Genomic DNA, 23704 nt, shown 5'->3' with positions numbered 1-23704 from the left:
ATTAAAACCTGCTGTGCTAATTGTTTTACTCTTGGGGAAAAATACATTAATGTTTTGTTCGAAAATATTTCCTTGAAAATGTTCAGAGGACTGTTGTACAACTTTAAATAAATATATAAAACTGTGCTGAGATTATAATATCTCCTGCTTGGCTCTTGAGTGCCGGTATTTCAATTGAAAATGGCTACAAATTGAATCCGAGCAACTTTTAGCTCTGCTTATGGTATAATAACTGCATCTTACTCCTTCAGAACTGCGTGCAGCTGGTTTAAATAAAATAAATACAGATTTCCTTTAATAGCCTTCCAATGTATTTAACTACTGTTAGGCTTTTCTGAGGCTTCTTGATGTGAAATTCCCTTTCACCATCATTAATATAATTGCAAGAAGGAATTACAGTATTTAGTGCTCCCTAAATTGTTTTAATAGGGTTAGAGTATGTGTTTGTTCTTCTTGAAACTCCATTTGCATTTCTAACTCTCGGGCACCCAAAGAGAAGCTTAATAACCATGGTAGTCTCCTGAGGCGTGGTCCAAAGCTGACACAAAAGCCTTTGCTGACTTCTGAACTAGGCTGCTGTGGGAGAGTTCATTTTTTAGCTGATACCTTTACCAGCATTTTTCGTGTGCCATGGTAGCAGGTGTGAGGCTGCTTAGACTGGAAACAGAGACCCTACTCATCTGTTTCCATAGCTTTACTTCTGTAACATCTTCTCTGGAAAATAAATGTTTATGTTATTATATCCTGTGTCAGGTAATACACTAGAATAAAATATATACGTTTACCTCGGTAGTGTGAGATTCATCTTCAGTCTGCTACATCTCAGCTTGGAAACATAAAGTGTTATAATGCTGATGGACTAAGAGAGGGGAGAAAACAAAGGGACCTGGGGGTAAAAGATAAAGAAGTTTTTGTTGTTTCTTTCTGTGGCTCATAAAGCAGACATCCAGTTTGATTTCTACTTTGTTGCCTTACCTTGTGTCCTTTTAATTATTGTCTACCCTGGTTCGGTTCGGAGTTTGGAGCTCTGATGCAGAGCAATGGTTCTGAAAGAAATGCTGGCAGGAAACTTAGGGCTCTGTCTGAGGTTGTGTGACTGCTTTGGAAATTGAGATAATTTTATCTTTGGGCACCACGGTATGTGTTTATGCAACTATATTTTTCCTTAGAGAGGAAACCATAGTTCCTTTATAAACACACTGAGAAGCATTGCATTACATCTGTGATGTGCCTCAACTCCACTGAATTACAACTGTGTGCCTTATAGCATGCACTTCTCTACAATCTGTATAGAACAGATTATTTGGCTCTCCCTAAGAATATCTTGTACAAATGGTGGCTTATCTCTACATCATGATTCTTGAAAGTGAAGTCTGCTGAGCTTCCTGGAAGGCTTTCTCATTCCTAAGAAGGAGAGCGGGTGATGGGGTAGAACTGGTTGTGTTTGCTCGTTGCTCAGTTCTCCAAATAAGGTACTTGAATTATTAGTCTTAAAAGAAACTGAGTATAAAGAAGAAACTACTTCATGTGGTATTACCTCTAGACGACTTTGGGAAGTTATTAATGAAGTTCTTTTGTATGTAAAACTGATGAAATACGTATATAAGATCACAAATTATGAAAAACTTGAGACAAGCTTTTTTTTTCCCCAATAACCTTCTGTGTTACTCTGAAATTCAGAGTTTTGACTATGATTTTGAGACTTCTGTAGGGGCTTGGCAAGTAAACTGTAAAAAGATCAGATGTTAGGAGTATGCATGGGGAAAGGAGGAGGCAGAGTGTTTAAATAAAATCCAGGAGGAAAGATTAAAAAAAAAAAAGGACCAGCTGCATAGAGTAATATCTGCCATTATTTATTTATTTCTTAAATGTGATTCAGAATTTTGTCACTTACTCCCTGAAACATTAGTTTTTCTTAAAATAATGTCTTTGTGACACATTTAACATCTCTAGGTTTGTATCATAGCTCTGTGCCTTTTGAAATGTGGCCCCAAAAACGGCCAATCATCTGAACAATCATCTCATTTTGCTGTGTTCATTAAAACAGTTTTTTCACTCCAAAGTAAATTGTTAAACTCCATGTTACAAAAGCTGATAAATAAAGCATCTAAGTGATCTAAGTGCTCGTGTTGTCAAAACATCATAACCAGATTCCATTGCAAATGTAATGAAGAGTGGAAAGTGCATTTTTTTTGATGCTCCCAAGTGCAAACTTACCTTTGTAACTGAAGCCACTGCCTGTCAGTTGGGTTTGTACTGATATTTAGCACCAGAAAGTAGGTATGTATTTTTAATAAAAATTATAGAAAACTTCATTACTGTCTGCCTTTCTTGATAGTGTATTTATCCTCATCATGTTTAACCCACGTAGAACACACCACCAGCATAAAGACATCCTTGGTAATGGTCTCGGAGGAGTGCCACAAGCTGCTTTAGTTCTCTCCAGCATCCCAAACCATGTCCACTGCAAATAGAGATTGCTGGAACATACCTAGCTGCAGTACGGTCATACAGAAAACAAGTGAGCTGAAACAAGATACTGTTCGTACAGCACTTCTTGTCTATGTGGAAGTACGGCCTATGTGATAAAGATGCAGAGCAGGACATACACAGTACGGTATTTAATAGAAATCAGATAAAGTGCTTGTTGGCAGCAGGTATTTCCATCTCTTCAAGGATTCCTGAAACCCTGCCGTTCTGTATTGAGACCCTGAGGACAAACCATTTCTATTCAAAAATGCTCTTCTGAAATATGTCATAACCCATTCCTGAAGGGTGTATGGCCATGGCAGGAGTTCAGGCAGCTGTGGCATGCCATCATGAACCACATGGAGGGGCTGAATGCACAGGCTTTCTCAGTTCAGGAGGGGAGGTTCCATTGGGTACCTAGGAAGTGGAAAATGAGTGAAAATCATGAAAGTGGGACAAAAACTTACAAATACTCTGTAAAAATGAAGGTCATGATAGCTAGTGAGCTCACAGTATTTATGGGCATACTCGTACGTCTCAGTGCTTATGTCAAGCCTGCTGTAGTCCCTGACAATTATTTCCTTGTCGTTTTTGTTGGGCTGCTGATTTCCTGCTCCTCAGTAATGGCATGCGCTCATCTTCTTGCAAGTTCTCATCTGCATCATTTTTCACTCTGTGCTGGCTGTGTAATCATTTGGCACAAGTGTGAGCAGAGATTAAAAAATAAAACTGAAAAACATTGATCTTGGTTGAGACTTTGAGTGGATTCTGCCTCAGAAGGAAGCTTGCTCGCAGAGGCACTGCCACGCTGTCCTCTCTTAGCCACGATGTATTATGTACCAGAGGTCTTGTTTTTGCCTCATGAACTTTTCACAGAGCAAATTACCATTTATCGTAGGCTTTGTAGGGTACAGTTCCTGCACGCTTCATTTTATCCCGGCCGATAAACTCAGTAATGACAAATTAATTGCTTCCATTTTTGACTGCTTCACTGGAGAGGTCTGACCCCGGAGTCCTTCTGCGTGACAGCAGTAGTATTTTGAAAGGGAAAAATCTCTGCTCCCATTCTGTAGCTGTTGCCCAGCACAGTCTACCTCCTTTCCTCTATGGCAGCTGTCTCAAGAGTTGAACTTTTACCGCAGTTACCAATATGCTGCAGTGCTGCCTGGCTTGCGGTGCCTGATTTCACAGGGCAGCCGACATCTGTCTGTCTGTCTGCCACTGCTGCCGTGATTGTTTGCAGGAAGGGAAAGCATCTGACAAGAGCATCCTTGAACTTCATCTTCTGCCTGCTGCTGCCAGTGCTGTTATCTTTGCTCAATAGCCCAAAAGATGAATGTAGTGCATCCCAAGAAGTCTAAAACCAAATGTCTGTAGTCCTGTTTGCACCCAGTTCTTAGTTAGACTTGGTTATTTCAGTGCTGTTTTCACTTTGTCTGTCTGTGTTATTTGATCTCAGGGCCTCCATCGTTTACCCTCTTGCTGTGTACATTACTCCTCAAAGGCAGTAAGATTAAACTCTGCGAAGAAAGTTTGCAGGAACAAGCCATTTGTTCTTCTAAGCTTGTGCCCGAGGCTATAGCATAGAAAACAAATCTATCTTAATGACTTTCTAAAATACCTGGAAAATTGTTTTGTAGATATCCGTTCCTTTCTTGTATCTCTTGTTTTCTGTGTTCATTTTGGTTTTGTATGGTAGGTATTGCTTACTTTCTCATAGCCTAGGCAGAAAACAGCAACGAAGTTGGAGATATTTTTCCATGTAACATGCAGAAGTTTATCCCTATATATATTATATATATCCCACTTTGTTTCATTTGCATAGTCGTATTCTTTCCAAACTTGTGGCAGAGAAAGTATCAAAGTACAGACAGTGTTTCCATAACTCATTCTGCAATGGTAAGTTGGTATGATGTGCTCTGTAATTTCCAGAAGTCACAGGGAATGAAGGATAAAATCTTAAGTTCAGCTCCAAATTATTTACTTGTAGGAATTAAACTTGGCTTGGCAAAATTATTAAATTCAAAAAGTTGTTTTTTCTCCTGTTTGTGCCTTTATCTTGGGCTGCAGCTCTTGCACGCTGTTCCTGTACCTTTTGTTCCAGTCCAGCACTTTGTCTGGTTTATTTCTGAAGTCTCAAAAGACTGGATACTCATCTGAAAAGGAGAGCTGCTTTCTGTCCTGGCAATGTTTAGGAGTCCAAATGTCTGGCTTGCCTGTTGAGAAAGTACCTGTTCATTTGGCAGGTCAAATACAGACCTGAATTTTGTTACTGGTAGGCCACTTTCTGTTCATCTTCAGGTTTCCTCTGAATTAAAACTTAAAAAAATAATAAAAAATGCTGCATAGCTGCCATAAGCAGGTGAGAGGGGAGACAGAGAACACATTCAAATGGGCAACCTAAACAAGAGTTACAGTGGTTCTCGCTCACTGAAGCATATTCTAGGTGGGCCTGGGGCAGCTGCCAGGAGCTTGTCGGGTGCATGGAGTTCCAGGCATAGCAAGACTGCAGCAATCGCACTGAATGTACCAAGTCCTGAAGCTGGGAGTCCTCCCAGGAACAGGGGATTTCTGTGAGATGTGCAGGAGGCAGGGAGGGGGAAGAAGTGCTGCTGCTTATTCAGTGCAGCAGGAAGGTCCTTGTGACCTGATAACTGCTGAGAACAAGGAAGAACTGCTTCAGTGATGAGAGCTGAAGAACTTATTACCACCTAGAAGATGCAGATCTTTTGGGCCTGGTGTTTTCAGGAGGCCTGCTGCTTGTTTCTGTAGGCTGACTTTGAGATTCCTTGCTTAAACTTTCTTGATGCTCTTTAGCTAGTTTTGGAACATATGCACCTTTAGTTGTTTTTATTTTTTTAATTGTGCAGTTAAAGTATACAAATAAACGGTTAAAATACACAATTAATTAAACAAACTATTAAAAGCATTCTTTTTTGATCGAAACAATGATTTTTGCCAAGTCAAAACAATATTTTTGCCACAGGTTTCTGAGTGGCTGATGTAAATGGTGTGTTGGAGTTGAGTATTCTGAAGTATGTGCTATAATTTTGGAATTAGAGATATAATCTAGTTCCTACTTCTTTGTGCAGCCCGAAGTCCTATTCAAAATGTTAATTTTGTATTGCTCTGATTTTGTTTGTTTGTTTTTTAGTCACTTTGATTTCAGTAATCCTTCCCAAATTGTTTTTCATGGTAAATTATTTGGGAGCCTCATTAAGGCTTTAAAAATAGCAGGACTTGTGTTAAAAGAAGTTAACCCGATCCTGATTTGCAGAAGTAGTAGTAGTAGTCCAACTAATTGTGATGACAAAACAAACTTGAAATTAGATCAGAGAAATCCGTACACCTAACCACTTAATGTCCTTTTGGTTTGAACTGATTCCCTTTGTCAAATCTGTACTTCGAGAATGTTTCAGGTTAGAGGTAGCTGAAATCGTGAGTTTTGCAAGAAACAAATGTGGGGAGCATTCAGAAAGTTAAAGGAACATTGGAAAAATAGAACAAGAAATAAATGCTGATGGTGCCACAGGCTGGCACAAACTAAGCTGAGACGTTTTGAACTTGGGAGGGACTTTCAGAAATTGGTTTCAATTAAACAGATAAGTGCAAAGTTATCTGGCAGGTTATTCCCTCTACTCTTGCTTCAAAGTAAAGAAGCAGGGTTAAAGGTTTGTTTAAAAAAAAAAAAAAAAAAAAGACAAAAGAAAGGTTTTGCTAGATAATATCTCCTTCTGTGTTATTGTTTTCAAGATGTTCTTGTTTTGTTAGTAAAAGACTTTGTTTGACAGTTCCTTGTTCTATACGTGTGTGGCAGACGGCTTCTAAAATACCGAGCCACCTGAGATTTGTAAAGAAATGGTGGAAAGATCTCACACTGAGCTTCCATTTTCCATTGCAAGACTGTTTTTAGTTACAGCGTTTCCATATCTCAACCATTTCGACTGACGGTTCTGTGTCTGCTTTTGCAAACACGCTTTGTTTGTAATTTTTAATAACAAGTTTTATGTGATTTTAACAGAAAGCTAGGAAAAAATGTGTTTCCCTGATGTTAAAGAAAGGAATTCCATTTCATTCAGATGATCCGTATCTCTGTTTTGGAACAAGTTTTGGAATTCAGCGGAGGGTGAAGAGGACTTGTTTCTATGAAAATCATTCAAATTTGGCAAGGTGGCAGGTCTCAGAAAATTGGTTGCTGTTTTAACACAGTAGGTTTGCTAGACATTGTAAAGAAGCAGAAGTCTCTAAAAATTCAAGTTTGAAGGCTTTTATTGCAGAGATTGAAGCAGGACTTTCTTGCGACTCCTCTTCTAGACTACTGGAACCTCTTGAGCTCCAGGTATTGGATGAGAGAACTGTAGGCTCGCTCTCGTGTTCCTCTGTTTTCATCTGACCAGAGTATGCATGGCAGCACAAACTGCCCTTATGGACTTCGGGCAGGTCAAGAGTGAAGGAGAGGAGGACGTTTCTCAAGCTTAAGTGTAAAGGAAATGGAGGACTAAGGAAAACGAAGAAAGGTTTTAATTTAACATAGTGCTTTTTTTAAGATCATGACTTTTGAGACGTGTAGGCCCATAGCTTCTAAACTCTGTACGCTGTCTGTACAAGTTATATTTGTAAAGTTGATTTAAGTGGGATAAAAATTTAGGAAACTGATTTTTCACTTGACTGATTTCGAGATCTGGTATACTGGGGTTAACGTATGTACTTATATTCAATTGTTGCCTAAGTAGGACAAAGAAAGTTGTGGTTTTAGTTTATAAGTACAAAACCTAAACTTTTTCTGGAGCTGTCAGATTTGCCTGTAAGAGAAAGACTTGGAACATAGACTCTTTCGTTAATAACCATGAGATTCACACTGACATTTAAAATTTACTTTAAAACAAACGTTTTCTGATGTATATCATAGAATATCTTAAATATCTCATATCTCTAATATCTCATATTACCAGAGTGGTATCAGTACTGAAACTGATTTAGAGTTTTGTTTAATTGTTGGTTTTTGATCTTTCCTCTTTGTTTTATGGATATAAAGGAAAATATATAAAATATGGTGGTGTTTCTAGCATGTGTGTGCCTTATGTAGTAAATGTGAGGTCATCAGTGATTTATTTTATTTTTTCCCCAGCATAGTGTCACTAATAGAAAAACAGCTCTTGGCAAAGGAGGTCAGTTGGCACAAGGAATGCACAAATGAGTTGTGCATCTGTTCTGTCATGAAACCTGTTCACATTTAATCAATGAACACACACACAAAATTAAAAGAAATATCAGCAATGCACTTTTCAAAATCTTCCAAAGCCTTCTAAATACAGTATTTGACTCCTAGTTTTACACTAAACTCATCCCTTGAATGTATTTTTCAGTCGCACAGGATGGCAGACAATAGTTTATAACATCAAATGTAAATCTCGCCCCCCAATACAAAATAAATGAAACCTGAAGGTTGGATGCAATAACACCCATTACTTATGCAGACGTATCCATAACAACTAGTACTTACCTCAGTGCTTTCTGCTCGAGGACGATGAGCCTATATATACACTGGTTTTTCTCATCAAGGCATACAGTATCCCTAGTGTTTTCATAAAGCACTGTAATTGGAAATAGTCTGACAGAAGCTTTCCAAGTCTTCGTCTTGGCAATGAATCTGGCTGCAAAGTGATTCTGGTTGTATGAAGCATTTGAAACTGTTTATCTCTCACTGCTGGTATTCATTGATTTGTTTGTATTTCTTCAGTGTCTCCTCTCGGTCTATAAAATCCTCTGCAGTGCTTCAGCAGACATTTTGTCAGGAATATCACAGTGAACTCAAACTGAGTGCTTCTCTTGATTTCTTCATGGTAGTTTTTTTGGGTGTCATCCTCCGTCCCCCTCTCCCTGATCTCTGCTTTGGTGGCTCCAAGGACTTGAAGAGCTCTTAATGCTTGGATGCAGTCAGTGCCTGGTGTTACATACATTCACAGGATGGATCTCCTGCATTTTCTCCTCAGTGTTGTATCTTACAGCCTGAGTTCCTTGTGTCTTTATTTACAGTGGTGCACTGCAAAGTATGAATGTTTTAACACTACTGGTAATAATGTAGGCAAGTGGCATTTTGGTTTTGTTGGAACTATAAAAAGAAGTGTGTTTACAGCAAGGTTTTTTAATACAGTTATTCTCACGTCTCACTGTCTGGTTAATCAGTTGTGCCAGCAACTATAAAACAGCATAAGGAATCTCATTTTGTCCATAGCACGGGAGTGGGGTTGAGGCGTGTTTTTGTTTATAGTAAGCAACAAGCAAACATAATGCCCCTTGAATTAAAAATGCTAAGTGGAGACTGGCTGTACTGTGTATGTCTCGTCGCTCTGTTGCTGGAATTCATGCCATTTAGAGCATAGCTTTGAGATGAAAACAGATGGATCACATGCCCACTTCCTTCTCATTTCACAAGGTCCTGCAGATCAGACAGACATTTCAAGTGGAAGTTGTGGTCTTGGAAAATGAAGTAGGTAAACAAATGCAGCAGACAGATGATAGAAGGGACAGGAGACTCTTGGTGCACTGAGCAAAGAAAGGAGTTTGTCAGGACCATTGAGCAGTGTGTAGCCTAGCTGGAAATGGAACCTGTAGCCCTTAATCCTAGCCAGCGCAGAACCTTCACTCTGTTATTTAAAATTGGGATCAAAATTAACTTTGGTACTTAATTATTTTAAGATGATCTTTACCATTAGCGGCGGTAAGTTAAAACAAAATATTGTATGCAATGTGAAAGTTCTTTTTTATCTTTGCTGTATACATGGAGGAATGAAGCTGCTCCTGGTTATACAAAGATGTTTACATCTGGATGGAAAACAGTATCCAAAACATCTTGGTTACAGTGGAGACCAGGACTGTGTCCAGAATTGCTCTAAGAAGCAAAAAAGGACAGAATATGCTGTGTCATCGCCAAGTCTGTTCAGCAGAGTCCAGGAAACTCTCAGATCTGTTTCTCTTCTTAATGGTCTTAGATGTTACTGTCTCCATGTCCACTGCTCCAGACAACATGCTAGCCAGTGGGCTTCATTCTTCATTTCTGCCAAGCTTGACTGGAATTAAATCCCCCAGAAACATGTTTGTGGATGCTCACTTCCACAAAAGAAACATAACTCTGGTTCTTCTACTGATGCCATCCGCTCAGATTTTATAACATCCTCTTCTTATCACATTCAGAGCCTAAGTCCCACTGGAAGAGCTGAGCAATAGTTGCAGCTATTGGCCATAATTGTCCAGACAATTCAAGGAGCCTGTAATGGTCATGGCAGACACTGCAATCTTCTTTTTCTCTACCACTCTAACGCTGCCCTATGTCTGGTGTATACCAGGGGTGCAATTTGCATGGGTAATATGAGGGGAACTACAACTCTATTGAGCTGTAGAAAAAGTAGTCTGCTCTTTCTTTTTTTTTGTTAAATTAAATGATCAGCTGGAAAAGAAGACCTTTTTGGACTCTGTGAGCAGATAAACTGATTAGCTTTTTCATGAGCTTCTTCACACAGCCATGAACACCTTCTCCATGGCTGTGTAAAGAAGATCTGGCACGTGGTCTCCCCACACCTCCAGTTGACACATTGATCCATTAGACAAATACTTCAGTTACCTGCTGTTCACTTGACATAAACTAATAGAAACACGAAGACCAGATCTGGAGATGTTCTTCAGCTCATGCTACCGTCCAAGTAGAAAGCATTCAAGAGATTATAAAATCTTTTTAAGAAATAGAGCTAAAACACGTTGTTATGAGCTGAAAGTAAGACTCTTGTGAGTCGTACTGGCTTGGTCAATTAATTAATTCATACAGGTGTCTTCCGTCTCCTGTAATAGAAACTTAATTTGAAGTGAATATTTTACAGCAGTCTAACACTGTGTGGAAAGCCTTGCTTTTGCCTGATGCTGTTCAAAGGTTCATTGAAAAAAAAAAATTTATGATCTTGGTTCCTATGCAGCTGTAGTGGCTTTTAATGTTGCAAAAACATGCTGATTTATAATCTTAGCTGGTAGCTGCAGAGAGAAGGCCACTTACTGTGTGTGTGTAGGGAATGGACTTGTCTTTCCAGCAGACACTACCTCAGGCCGCATCATGACTGTAGCGCAGTCTGCCTCCTGTCATGCACCTCTGTCCTGGTCCATTGATGATTTAGACTGAGGAATGTTAGGAGCGAGTTGTAGCTTCCCATGCCTCCTCCCACAGCCCACTCCAGCAGATTTCTTTCCTGTTGAATTCAGATTGCAGGGGGATGCACGAGTGCGTGGGTCACAGCCTGTTTTGGAATGACACACCATGATGTGCTTTCAGACCTGGAAGTTAGAATGTGTTCATCCTAGTGATAATAAGAATAGGAAAACCTGCATTTTGACTGCTCATATTGAATTTCTCCTTACCAAAGCAATTTGGTGAGGGTCTTTTGTTGTTTGTTTTTGACTGCTGTCAGTCTGGTGTGTTTCAATGGTACTGAGTTTAGTAAACAGTTTTTCAAGTACATATAGGTGAAAGAGGTAGAAAAAGTAGCTGATGTTAAGCAGGGACAATTAGTTACCTCATCAAATGGGCAAGCTTGGTTTCTGAGTTGATGGAGTAGAGAGCCTCTCATAAGGAATGTCTGAAGCTTTTTATGAGTCAGCCAAGTTGTAGGACTGTTACTTACCCATTTCAAAACAAAACCAAGAAATCTTTAACCCCAGCATTTTGCATTAGCACTTGGCACAGGCAGATTTCAACCAGCAAAAGACAAAAAAAAAAAAAAAGGCAATCTTATTTAGATACTTTTTTGTTTGTTTTAATTTCAATTCCCTTCTCCCCGGAATAGAATAAAAGAAAAGCAAAAGAAAAATTATTAATGTTTCTGGCTTCAGGGGTGGTGCTGACATGGGAACCCTGGAACAATATGCAGCTTTTTCTTTGTTTCAGGGTTTTTCTAAGCATCTTGTCTGTGGTTCATTGGCAGACAGGCAATGTCAGTCTCCCACTGAGGTGGTTTGTTTAAGGTGTTTATTTCCATACTCTTTAATTCATGCCACCTTCCCCGCAGTTTTCTGTCATAGAAGATATTTGTCTTTGTTTTGACTAGGTTATTAGGTAGTCTACTAACTGTAGTGAAAAGCTTTAGAGCTAGAATAAATTACAGAGGAGTTACTAGGCATTTCTCTGCTTCTCACTGCAAATCAATACCACTCTGCAGAGCAAGGGGTGAGCACACTGACACTGCATTAAGCAATGAATATTAAAAGCTACTAAAATTCAAATAGAATGGAAATGGAGATATTTCAGCTAGCCTTAGTAAATGGCAGGGAAAGTGCTTAAGGAATTTTGGAGGACAGGGGGTGGCGTGGGTGTAGTATTGGTGCTGGTGGTCTTAATTTCCTTGTAACCCAACAACCATATTTACTTACTCTTAGTCCTGAATATGAAGAGAGTTCAAAGCAACTTCAGTCAAGTACCTTGAACTAATCCTGGCAGGAATGCAGTTATATTGTCCTGATGCTGACATGCAGGTGTCTGTTGAATCTGGAAAATGACTTAGTTGCCAAATAGATTCTTTCATTCGTTTGTTTGGAAACAGCAAACCAAACAAGCTCTCTCTGAACACATAGCCTTTTAATAGGCCTTACCTTTTTAACTGTTATATGGAAATATTTTAAAGAGTTTGGTTAAACTTTTTAAGCTATTTCTCAAGGAGAGAGAAACTGCCAACAAAGGGAAAGCCATCTGCTGTTGCATATAGTAGCAGACTTGGAAAGGTGATGTTATTTTTCTGATGCATATGCAATTACACTTGTAAGATTATTACTGAAATATGCCTTGAGAAAGCACTACTATTTTTAAAGTTGAAAGTGTCTTCGTATACTCTTGTTAGTCCTTTGAAGCAAAATTATTTAATGTACCTTAGGGAATTTTCAAAAATCACATTCTAAAAATAACTCCAACAGAGCAAGTAACAGCATAGGTTTAGCTGAATTCATCAGAATTTAATTTGTTCTTAAATTCAGCATCAGAACCTTTGTTTACTAAGTGATTCCGTGTTATCTTATTCCCTAATCATTCTGATAAATGTATGTAATGTTTTTTCTTTCATAGTCAGCTGCTGATCAGAGGAGAAATAGTACAGGAAAAATATTTAGTACTGTCCATCAGCTTGCAGCAGTTAATTGCTGTTTAGTAACAACAATAGTAGAATTTAGAAGACACTGAACCATCATTGCATGAAGTAATTTTTTTGGCAGCAGTTAAATATATAATTAGCAGCAGGATTTTCAGAGGAATGTGCGTATTTTCTTCGAGATATATACTGCTATCAGGAAACATGTCTATATACTGTATATATTTATGTATCCTGATCTAAGACAGCCTTGCTTGAGTTTTCAGAACAGCTGATGTCCTCCATTTCCCACCAACCCTGTTTCCAACTTCCTCTTGATTCTAGTTACGTATAGTGCTTCAGTAGAGTTAAACAGATGTTTTGGTGAGTCTGAATAATGAAGTTTTCAGATTGCTACAAATATGTAAATACAGTAAATTCATCACTGTTTTGAAACAGATCAACACTACTTCTTGAAGTTGTACTGAGCTAGGAGTGAGGCATTGTTTCTCTGCATCTTGCATCAGAAATTACAACACAGAAAGCTCGGGTGTGCAAAAATGAATATACATATTAGATTGTTTAATCCTGTCAGGTGCTTCAGAGCAGAAGAGGGAGCTTTCTGTGCTGAGAAGCATTCTCAGGAAATCTTGAGTGTTCTGAATCTCGAGCACCAATTTAACCTGCCAAAAATGTGGTGTCCTACTGTTGCTTTCTATTATATGACAACGTGAAGGAAATGTAGATGGTTTGGCTTGCATGAATGTCAGGGGAAAAAATGGAAGCTCAGAAACTGAATGTAATGTTTTGTTATCTTCTTTAGTGAGTACTCATCCAGTTGTTTTATCTGTAAACATTTTTAAAAAATATATTATGGTAAATTAACTTTGTGTTCACTAGCATGATTATTAGATTAATGATTCTATATTCAAAGTCTACATGTGAGCAAAAAATAATACTGTAATTCTAAAGGAATTGACACCTTGCAGCATTTCCTTTGTCTTCCCACAAATGTTTATTTGTTGAAGACAGCATTTGATTGGGGTAATAAAGTGAAATGTATTTAAGAATGAGCCTTGGCCTTAAAGCACCACTGATATTAAGTCTTTTGATTTCCTTAAATTCCTACCTACTGTCAACATTTCAGGCTTATCTTCATCTTTTTTTACTTATTTTTTTCATCCCCTGCCTTAAGTTTTTTCTTTTAAAGACATGATGGCTTAGTTTAATTCATTGTGATCAGGGTTTTCTCTATGTTAGAGCCGTTACAATTAGCAAAAGTATCTCAAAACCTTTCCCTTTCCAATAAACAATAGCAAAGAAGTAGTTAAATGCAGGGACAATAAAACTTGTAGGTAAGCAGCGGAGAATGCTGCAAGTCTTAAGTTGAATGGAGGATGTGGCATGGAGGTAAAGACCAAAGCTGCTGAATGCCCCCCTCTTCTGCGAGGTGAGCCAGCAGAGATGCCAGCACCAAGGGCTACCCTCCTGCCACAAACGACAGGAAAACTACCCGGGCGAGAAACACCTTCCCATCACCTGAGGTAAAATAATGCCCGCCGCCTCAGCGGGATGGCAAATGGCAGCAGGGGAGCAGCGCGGGGGCCACCACGAGGTGGTGACATGGCGGCCACGAGGCGGCCCAGCCCTGGAGCATGGCACGGGTCGGCTCCCGGTGTGGTGTTAGAGATGGTTGCGGAGTCAGGCTGGGACATCTCCCCTCATCTCAGCTCTGCAAACCAGTGTCTGCTAGGAGCTGCGCCAGGGTGGCCGGGTTTCATCCAGGTGAGGACACCAAGGCGGTCAATGCCTGGAGATCCTAGAGTTGAAGTGGTAACCTCAATGCATTAAATAACCTATTTCGCCCTGGTACTCCTCAGGAGGAGGAGATGCTTTGAAGATTATCTCTTAAAAGAACAGATCTTAAAGGTGTAGGGGATCTGCTCCACCGTTAGTGCTTCAGGGCTAACAAACAGGTCGAGGTTGGTTGGTAGCTGTGGAGGAATGGTTAAGTGAAATAGGACATGTTGATGTTGGGCAGTTAGGAGGCAATGGGCTAGTAAAGTACCGTACTCAACTCACATGAGTCTGGCACGTACGCAGCTGGCTGAGAGCCAATCAGGATCAAGGACACGATGCCCTTGAGCGATTGGGAAAGTCCCTAAGGCGGGACGGTGGCTAAAAGAAGGAGGAACAAACTGAAAAGAGCGGGAAATGTTAGCCAATGCTGAGCTTAGTTTTTGCAATATGTATGAGTTGATTATGTTCAAACTAGATAAAAGGCGACTGAGCTATCCATTAAAGTTGAAGTTCATTGTTCACTCATATTGAGCGTCTGTGTCTTCCTCCCGTCGACAACAAATTGGCGCCCGAACAGGGACAGGTCTGAACGGGATTTGGACACTGCTGGCAGTGATCCTGGGCCACGTGTTCGACGGAATAAGGGAGGATCCGGTCCTGCAACGCAGCCTAGGAGGTGGAAGGGACAAGAATCCCCGCACCCGCGTCGGGAAGGTGAAAGGGACGTGGAGTCCCCGCACCCGGGAGAGGATCCCGCCGGTCACGCGTCGCCGAGGTCTGAAAGGTGAAAGGGACGAAAACTTGGAGTCCCCGCACCCACAGCTCGGAAGGTGGGAGGGAGTCCCCGCACCCGGGATGAGCCTATAAAGGGTCCCGCCGGAAAAGCGCCACCGAGGTCTTTGGAAAGGCTGCAACTGTATATATAAAGGTATGAAAGACAAGCGGCGTATAATTTGCTCAGATGCTTTTTAGAAAAGCGGAGTATTTTAGATATAGATTGTAGAAAAAGATTTGCCAGGGTTATTAGCATATGCAGTAGCGCAGGGTTGTTTTACAAATCCTGATACAGTTTTTTGAACAAGCAGAGTGGCGTAAATTTGGGGACAAATTGTTTGATGATGTTATTAATGATATTAAGTCTGCTAAAAAGTTTATTGAAGCCTTGGAGAACAGTCACTAGCGCTTTAGCTACATATCAGGCTGAGCAGGGAGTCGCTGCTGCCGCTACAGAGCGACTGGGATTGCCGGGAAGTGCTGGAGCTGGGCATTGCCCACTGCCGCCTTCGGAGAGAATGATAACGCTGCCTTGGGGCTACGGGGCAATGGGAGCCTCCCCACCCCCCTCAGTCACCGCCACGAGCAGCGCTGCGCTTGGAGCTCACCGTGTGGCGAGTCGGCACAGAGCAGAGGGACGGACATCAGGACCCTGCAGCCTGTCTGACGTAACCATGGAAGCAGCGGCGGCTGTGCTGCTTCTCTCTGGCATGTTTTTGATCTGTGGAGACCGTGCATGGCAAGGAGTACCAGCCAATGCTTTTGGAGGACCGTGTTACCTAGGGCGACTCACACTTTTCGCTCCAGATTTACACTCGTGGCAGAACTCGACAAGGAGCAGAAGAATTAAACGAGAACTAAAAACTCTGGGTTCTGACTGTAATGATGATGTAGAATTGTGGGGTCCAGCAGAAAGATTCTTTGTTTCTTTGGTGCCTGGTGTGGGAACTGCACACGCTTTGACTAACATTAATAAGCTTGCTTGTAGGGCTGTTAAACAATCAAATGTAACAACACAAGTTCTTTCTGAAATGTCACAAGATATGGAGAGTCTAAGACATGCTGTATTGCAAAATAGGGCCGCTATTGATTTCTTGTTGCTGGCTCAGGGACATGGGTGTGAAGATGTAGAAGGAATGTGCTGCTTTTATCTTTCTGACCATGGTTAGTCAATTTACGACCAGTTGAAATGGTTAACGGATCATACACAAAAAAAAAAATTGTAGTACAAGATAATTGGTTTGAAGGTTGGCTTAAATCTGTTTTTGGGAACATGGGTGGATGGGTTTTCTTAGTTAAAGAGGGACTTCGCTTTCTACTTATAATTATATCGATTATAGTTGCTGCACGTATAATCCTTAACTGCCTAACTAAGAAACTAGAGCAACTCACAGAGAAGGTATTTGTAGCGCAAAACAAAAACGGGGGAATTGTGGAGGAATGGTTAAGTGAAATAGGACATGTTGATGTTGGGCAGTTAGGAGGCAATGGGCTAGTGAAGTACCGTACTCAACTCACATGAGTCTGGCACGTACGCAGCTGGCTGAGAGCCAATCAGGATCAAGGACACGATGCCCTTGAGCGATTGGGAAAGTCCCTAAGGCGGGACGGTGGCTAAAAGAAGGAGGAACAAACTGAAAAGAGCGGGAAATGTTAGCCAATGCTGAGCTTAGTTTTTGCAATATGTATGAGTTGATTATGTTCAAACTAGATAAAAGGCGACTGAGCTATCCATTAAAGTTGAAGTTCATTGTTCACTCATATTGAGCGTCTGTGTCTTCCTCCCGTCGACAACAGGTAGCACGTGAAGAATTTCTTCCACACTAGTCCTTGTTGTCCCAGTGATTGAATACTGAGCTTTAAAAAGCTAATACAGAAGACATACAGTAAAACTAAATAAAAATTGTCAGTTTTTGTGCAGAGAAATGGATTTTTCATCTCACAGCAGCACACCAATGTGAACCTAATATATTCAGTGATGTTGGATCCCTCTGAGAGAAAGGGGGAAAAGCCTTGTAAGAAATGTATTGAGTGATGATGTGGGGTTGTTTCTTGTTCCCTGCGGTAGGCTTGTTGCTGGATATTTCATGGGTGGCACTCGGCATTAATGTGGAGTTGCTCACAGTCTTGGATAAGGCACATTGGTGGTGAAATTATTTTCAGTGAAATAAAATTGTGCAAGATGGAGTATGTCCAAATGAATTTGGCAGAGCAGTTTCAGGAAACAAAGGTTATCTGAGCACCTGGTATTCTTACACAGCTGGTTCCCATCTGTGCACCATCAGCCTCCAGCTCCACCAGGTTTGGTTGCTGCCTTCTGGAGGGCAGTGCCAAGCAATCCTGAAACAGCTGGCATCGCTGTGCTGTGATGCCATTCCCTTCATCCTTACAGGAAATTGCTTCGTTTTGTGCACTCCCTGTCAGCAGGAACTGAAGATCGGGAACCCAGGCTGCATCCTATAACATTGTGCAAAGCAGTAGCCCAGAAGATAAGTTTCTTACAGCAGCTTCAGTGAGTCACAGGAAAAATATGTATTGTTTCCTTCTAATTACAACCCTTTCTCTAAAACAAAACCAACCAACAAAACAAACAAACAAAAATATTGTTTGCAGAGCAGTGAAGAGACAGTAAATAACACAGTAAAGGCTTTCCTTCTTGATTCCTGGTAAAGATGAAGAGGTTTAATTTGTGAAATACTAGCTGCCTTGCCTGTAGTGGTTGATTTTAGTGTTTCCAGCCAAAATTAAAAGTGGCCTGTTTTCAATGACACTTGAAAATTTAGTGCTATGTTGATAGTCTGAAATGAAGATCTTCTGACATTGCGGATGAAATATGTGCCACTGAAGTTCAGTTGTGGTTTAGTTGGCTATGGAGTTGGGATATAATTATATTATTTTAACTCCTGGAGATCATTACTACTTTGGGAAATAAAACCCCTAAGCATCAAAACTGTCAAGATATATATTTTGAACTTTTATTTAAAGTAATACTGGCTTTTATTTATTTTGGAATGCTTAGCCAGATTTTCATTATTAAAACTAGACTAGAACAAGACTTTGAGTATTAAAGTAATAATAATAAAAAGGCAAAACACAAACCTATAAATTTTCAATTTTTTTTTAATAGGAAAACTAGCTGTTTTGAAATAACTGCCTGCTTTATGCAAAACTGTTTATCTTAGAATATGGATTTAAGCATGTACTTACCTTATACCCTGGATTTGAGAAGACGTGGGATTCTATTTGGTTTTCTGTAAAGGTTGTTCTGTTACTAGTAGTCACCAGGTTTTGCCCAAAAAGGCCAAACTTCCCAATGGATTTGCCCAAGCCAGAACCTGGTTCTCATAGAAACCTTCTACACTCAACCCTAAATCAATCCAATGCCAATTCCAAAATTTATTTCCTTACAGTTTTGGCAAAATGCTGACCACAAGACAAATGTTCCTCCCTTCTCTTTTTTTGTTCCAAATGTAATGGGAAATGATGCAGAGGATCTTAGAGAGTGGAGAAATGTACAAATTTTGGAAATGGGGGGGGGGGGGGTTGCCTGTGTTCCTAGAAAATTCATGTCTCTGTGTTGGAGAACAACCTCCTGCCTTTTTCTCCCTTTCTCTCCAGGCTGTCAGTGCAAGGAATGAAAAATGCTTACCCTGACCAGCAGCTCCATACCCGCTCACCCCTGGGGCGGTCACAGCTATGCTGGCAGCATGTTTTTATTGGCCTCGCGTGTCGTTTGGGGAGGTGATACAACTATGTCAACAGGAGAAAGCCTTTTGATGTACTCTTGCTGTGTCCCCATCAGAGGGCTCTGCCAACATAGCTGTGCTCTTACAGCTGGTGCAGAGGGCAGGGAGCGTGGCCAGGACCTACAGCACGATTAACAAGAGCATCATGTTGATGTGTGTGTTTGGTGGGGCGTGCTATATGCCATGAAGCTGGCTTTGTTGGTTTCAGAATAGAATAATATCCCTAAATCACTTTTTTTTTTTTAATTTCTCTTTTACTTTAGATTTGGGTGAAGTAAAGGTGAGTGTCTTTCCATGGTATGTGCATTTTTAAAACTCTCAGACAAAAAAAAAAAAAAAAAAAAAAAAATGATCACAGAGTGGAGGGGGGAAAAAAGGTTCATTTCATTATTGAAATGTGGTCATTTAGGGAATGCTAATGCTACATGTTATGTCCTGTGTGCTTACTTGACTGTGAAGTGAGAATGGACCCTTTATTTTCGCACTCTTCAGTGGCACCTCCTGAGATTATGTGACTTGAATTAAATGCTGGGAAATTTAGTGAAAATGGCATTCTAATTTTTCTCTATTTCAAGCTTCATTACTTATATTTGCACTTAGAAGTTGCAAGCAAGATGTTAACATTTCAAATACTCAAAAATGGAATACATCTCACGATTTAAAAAGGAAAATAAAGTAGCAGCAGACTCGTGTTCTTTTCCTTCTCTGAGGGATCTTTCCAGCAATTTGCTAGTCTCCAATTGATGTGATTAATGAATATTTTACCTATTAAAAATAACCATTACTTATTGCATTTGGTTGCTGCGATAATTATATGTTTCAAATAAAATCTAATTAACATAAGTGGAAAAGCATCATAGCACATGAAGTGTGCTTGCAGTTCACTACATCTGAAAGATCACGAGACGCCTTTTTGACATCTGTGGCTCTGCAGCTAGTTACCAGCAATTACTTTCCGTTCGGATAGAAATCAAGTATCTGATTTACAGCATTGCTCTTTATAATCTGAGACATGAGCTACTGAGAATATTATGAGGGTGAAGTAATCACAGTGCACGGTAATGCTCTTCTAAATAATTACGGCTGTACTCTCCTACACAGCTCCCTGCTTCACAGTTGCTGCTGGAGTTTTGGGTACGTTTTTGGAGGAGGGCATGCATCAGAGATGGGTTAAAAAATGGTTGGTCAAGCACCATCCATTCTGTCAAAGGCAGGCTGAAGTAGGTGGCAGCAAGTTGTTCAGTTGTGCTTGAGTTCTGGGCTGTATTTCTAATTGGGGCCCCTTCTAATGGAATCAGGAGAAGCCACCATTTGAATTTATCTGCTGAAGACGATGCTGGTTGTGTTTCTGTGCTGGAAAGAGTGGGCTGGGGAAAGTGATGAGGATGCAGGGTGGCATGCAGAGAGCACGCATGGTGTTCCTCGCAGGGTGCACATGCTTCTCAAGCTTCCCACTGAGAACACTTAAAGCATACGCTACTTTGTTTTCACTTTTAAATAAAGAATTTCACAATTTCTGTACTTGGTTTACAGTGCTGTAAATTGGTGAGAAGCAAGAGACTAACTATGTAGGCAACCTCAACAAGTTCTGGTCAACCAGATTGTCCCGTTGAGAAGGGAAGGAACAGACAAATTTATTGGGTCTGGCCACTACCTCTTAGTTATTCTAGCATATTTGATACTGGCTAACCTTGATTAATTTAAATTATTTTGGGGATAGAGGGATGGAAAATTCTTTTAATTTCTAGCAAGGAAAAACTCTTCATAAGGCAGTAGGTAGTAAATAACAAGAACCACAAGAGTAGCAAAGTAGTATATTTTCAAATAAACAAATAAAGACATGGCTTAGCTGATGAAGTATTTGGATTGGGAACTTCTGTCCTGTTCTTAGTTGTGTTATGTTATTTATATATAATCTGTGGCACTGGAAAGTTATGCACACTCTCATTTTTCACTTTAATTGCCTTTTTGAAGACAGCGTGACAGAATCAAAGGTTGACTTCAGCAGCCAAGGAGTGCTGTGGTTGCTTACTAGTATGTGATAATTAACTTAATTGCAGAAATTCGAAAATCTTACAGAACTGGGAACCACAATTGGATTCCATGCATTCTTTTTCTTTTCTGTTTTCTGTATCTGAAATATCTTTTTCGTGTCCACAGTTATATCACAAGTATATATACATGTATAAATATGTATATATATAAACTAATGTTAAATGATCTCTGTCGTGTTACTGAGCTACCATTTTAAACCAGTAATCCTTTGAATATAATTATACATTAAATTAGTACATTTGAAGCTGCAGTCAGAACCCGGTGTGGCTAGACTGTGGGAGGTACAGGATGGCTGTTGCTTCTGAGAACTCACAGTCTGAATTCAGTAGTGGCTGCATGCGAGGATGAAGCGGTATTGCTCAATAATAGTGTTATATAAAAATGTTCTACTATTCTGTTGCTGTGAGAGTAAAGAAGTGGCTGGTTTCTGTATAGGTTATCTAAAATAGCATATATTATTTTAACACCAGTAAGAAACCATTTTCTCATACCACAGAGCTCTGAGTTCTTGTGTCCATAAAATGGAGTTTCAGATGTGCTAAGCTGCAGCAGTGAATTGATGCTCTTTGTTATGGTTGTCTTGGAGTTTTTTGTGCTTTAATTTTCAGCAGACTGCTTTGAACTTTTGTCCCCCCTTTTTTTTTTTGGATGGTCCCTCTTGCAGTGACATCCTGTGACTGAGCCTCACGGCTTCTGCAGTACTAACACAAGTGAAGGGGAAATGCTGGAGTGATGTCCTCGGGATTGGGTGCTTTTCCTAAGAAGAGACTTTTCTTTTTTACTTTCCTGGGGCTTCCTTCATTTAAATAAGTCTTCTGTTTGGTATTTCTTTTCGATAACCACTTGCCTACATCTGCAGTAAGAAATCTGCCACTGTTAAGATTTACACTGTCTTGTGCTTGCAAGGCCTTAGAAAAGGGCCGTGATAGATCACCTACCGTATTGCTTTTGTCTACACTGGACACTGCTTTGATCTGAACTTTCATTTGTATTTCGGTGGCCTGTGACTGTCAGTTTTCTTTTCCATGGCTTCATGAACTTAAGAGCAATTTGACAGGAGAAACAAACTGTTGGCAGCTGAGAAAGGTTGGCAAGTCTTGAGTAGTCCAAATCGGGAGACGTATGTGCTAAAAAGAAAAAAAAAAAAAAAAAAAAAGGTAGTATGGAGTCTCCAGTGTTCATTGAAAATGTGAGTTGAAATAACTATAGTGTTTTTGTGTTAGAACTTGCCTGAATATAGCTTTCTTAGTCATCTGCTTAATGAGAGCTTATCTGGAAGTGTGGAAGCATTTAGCATCTTATCCGATTTATACATTTTGTTAAGTCCATCTGGCATTTGGCACCCTTGGAAAGAAGTTAAACTTGTGTTTATATAAGGTGTTCTTGCAGTCAGGTGGGTTTAAAACTCTTGCAGACTCAGGGTATTTATCTCCAGTCTTCTGTTTCTGAGATAGAGCACTACCTGCTGAGACACAAGTTGCTTCCCTTTTAGAGATGAATTGAAGTACTGCATGGAGCAAATAATGTCCCTGCTGGATTTTGAGTGAAGCCCTTAACTGAACAAACTCTAAATGCATGTGTCATAGGCTGGCAAGTTAAATATGTATATTTGTCTGTAAAGATACTACCAGGAAGCCATGTTGACACCCGTGAAATCATAGTTGTCTGTGATCCTGCTCTTCAAATTCATAACACTGCATCTGGAATCGAAACCGTGAAATTCCTAGTGGCTTCCTTGCAGTGGAAGTGTGGGATTGGGAACAGTTTCCAGTAACACTGAATTTATCTGTTTCTGGCTTTTTAAGCTATGCCCGCGTGAGAACAATTGTGAACTTTGGAGGAAGCCAACAGAAATGTTTGCCTTGGCATCATTAGTGAAGGGAGCTAGTTTCAAGGGAAGTGTAGGTTTTAATTAATTAGCTGAGCAGACTTGTATCAGCCAGTTTTTAAGGCCAAGTGAAATATAAGACAGACACTCTGCGAACCCAGTGGTGGGCGCGTGGGATGTAGGACTGCTCTAGCAGGCAAGTTGTGAGTCTGGAGAACCTCTGCATTTGCTGTTTGGTCCAGCACTTACATGCACCGATCTCGTACAAAAAGGTGAGATTACCATAAACATCTCCAAGTGACTTGGGAGATGGATCATACTTCAAGTCCATGGTCCTTTTAAATATGAGTTGTAGTGTTTTCAAAATCCTTTGTAGGGCCATTATTTTCCTAACATTTGTGGAGTTTTGTTGCTCTTTTTGAGATGAAACAGGGAGAAAAAATACCCTTGGGCTGACAAGGGGAGTTTTATCTTGTTGCTTTTGTTGCAGCTATCTGGCTGAAGTAATGACATGGCAATTTTTTCAAACCTACATCTTTTGAAGATATGAATTCATCCTTTTTTTTTCTACCCCAGAAATGTTGTTTCTACAGTGTCAGTAAAATCTGTTGGAGGATTATAGCTACGAAAACATCTTCAAAGTCTGGTCACTTCGTTTGTATGTGAATAGGGATTTAGATGTCCTGGACTCTTATCAGGATTGACCTCAGCTTCTGCTCATTCGTTCAGTGGTAGCACAATGAAGTAGAAGCAGCACTGGACACTTCATATTTAAGACGTGGAAGAGTAGTTTAAATTTTACCTCCTTTAATCTGAGACCAGCTTTGCCACTTTGCATTTTTCCTAGTCACTATGAGAAGAATGCTTGCAGTTTTCAAATAATGCTACTGAAATTTGTTTGTCCTCTATGTGCCTTATAGGTGAAAGGTGATTTT

The 23704-nt window shown here is 40.1% G+C and overlaps 1 protein-coding gene and 1 long non-coding RNA gene across 2 annotated transcripts in view; both read left to right on the top strand.

Annotated features, from left to right (window-relative positions):
• The window catches only part of JAZF1 (JAZF zinc finger 1), a 188523-nt gene that overhangs the window by 75384 nt on the left and 89435 nt on the right, over positions 1-23704 (top strand). The gene's annotated exons all lie outside the window — the stretch shown is intronic.
• On the top strand, positions 15227-16562 carry LOC311431095. The gene is made up of 2 exons (XR_014689232.1): positions 15227-15294; positions 16481-16562. It is a non-coding gene; the product is annotated as an uncharacterized lncRNA (long non-coding RNA).

The sequence above is a fragment of the Aythya ferina genome (genome assembly GCF_964211825.1).
Source record: "Aythya ferina genome assembly, chromosome: 2".
Lineage (NCBI taxonomy): Eukaryota > Metazoa > Chordata > Aves > Anseriformes > Anatidae > Aythya > Aythya ferina.
Note: the sequence above shows the minus strand (reverse complement) of the source record. Positions and strands in the feature narration are given on the sequence as shown.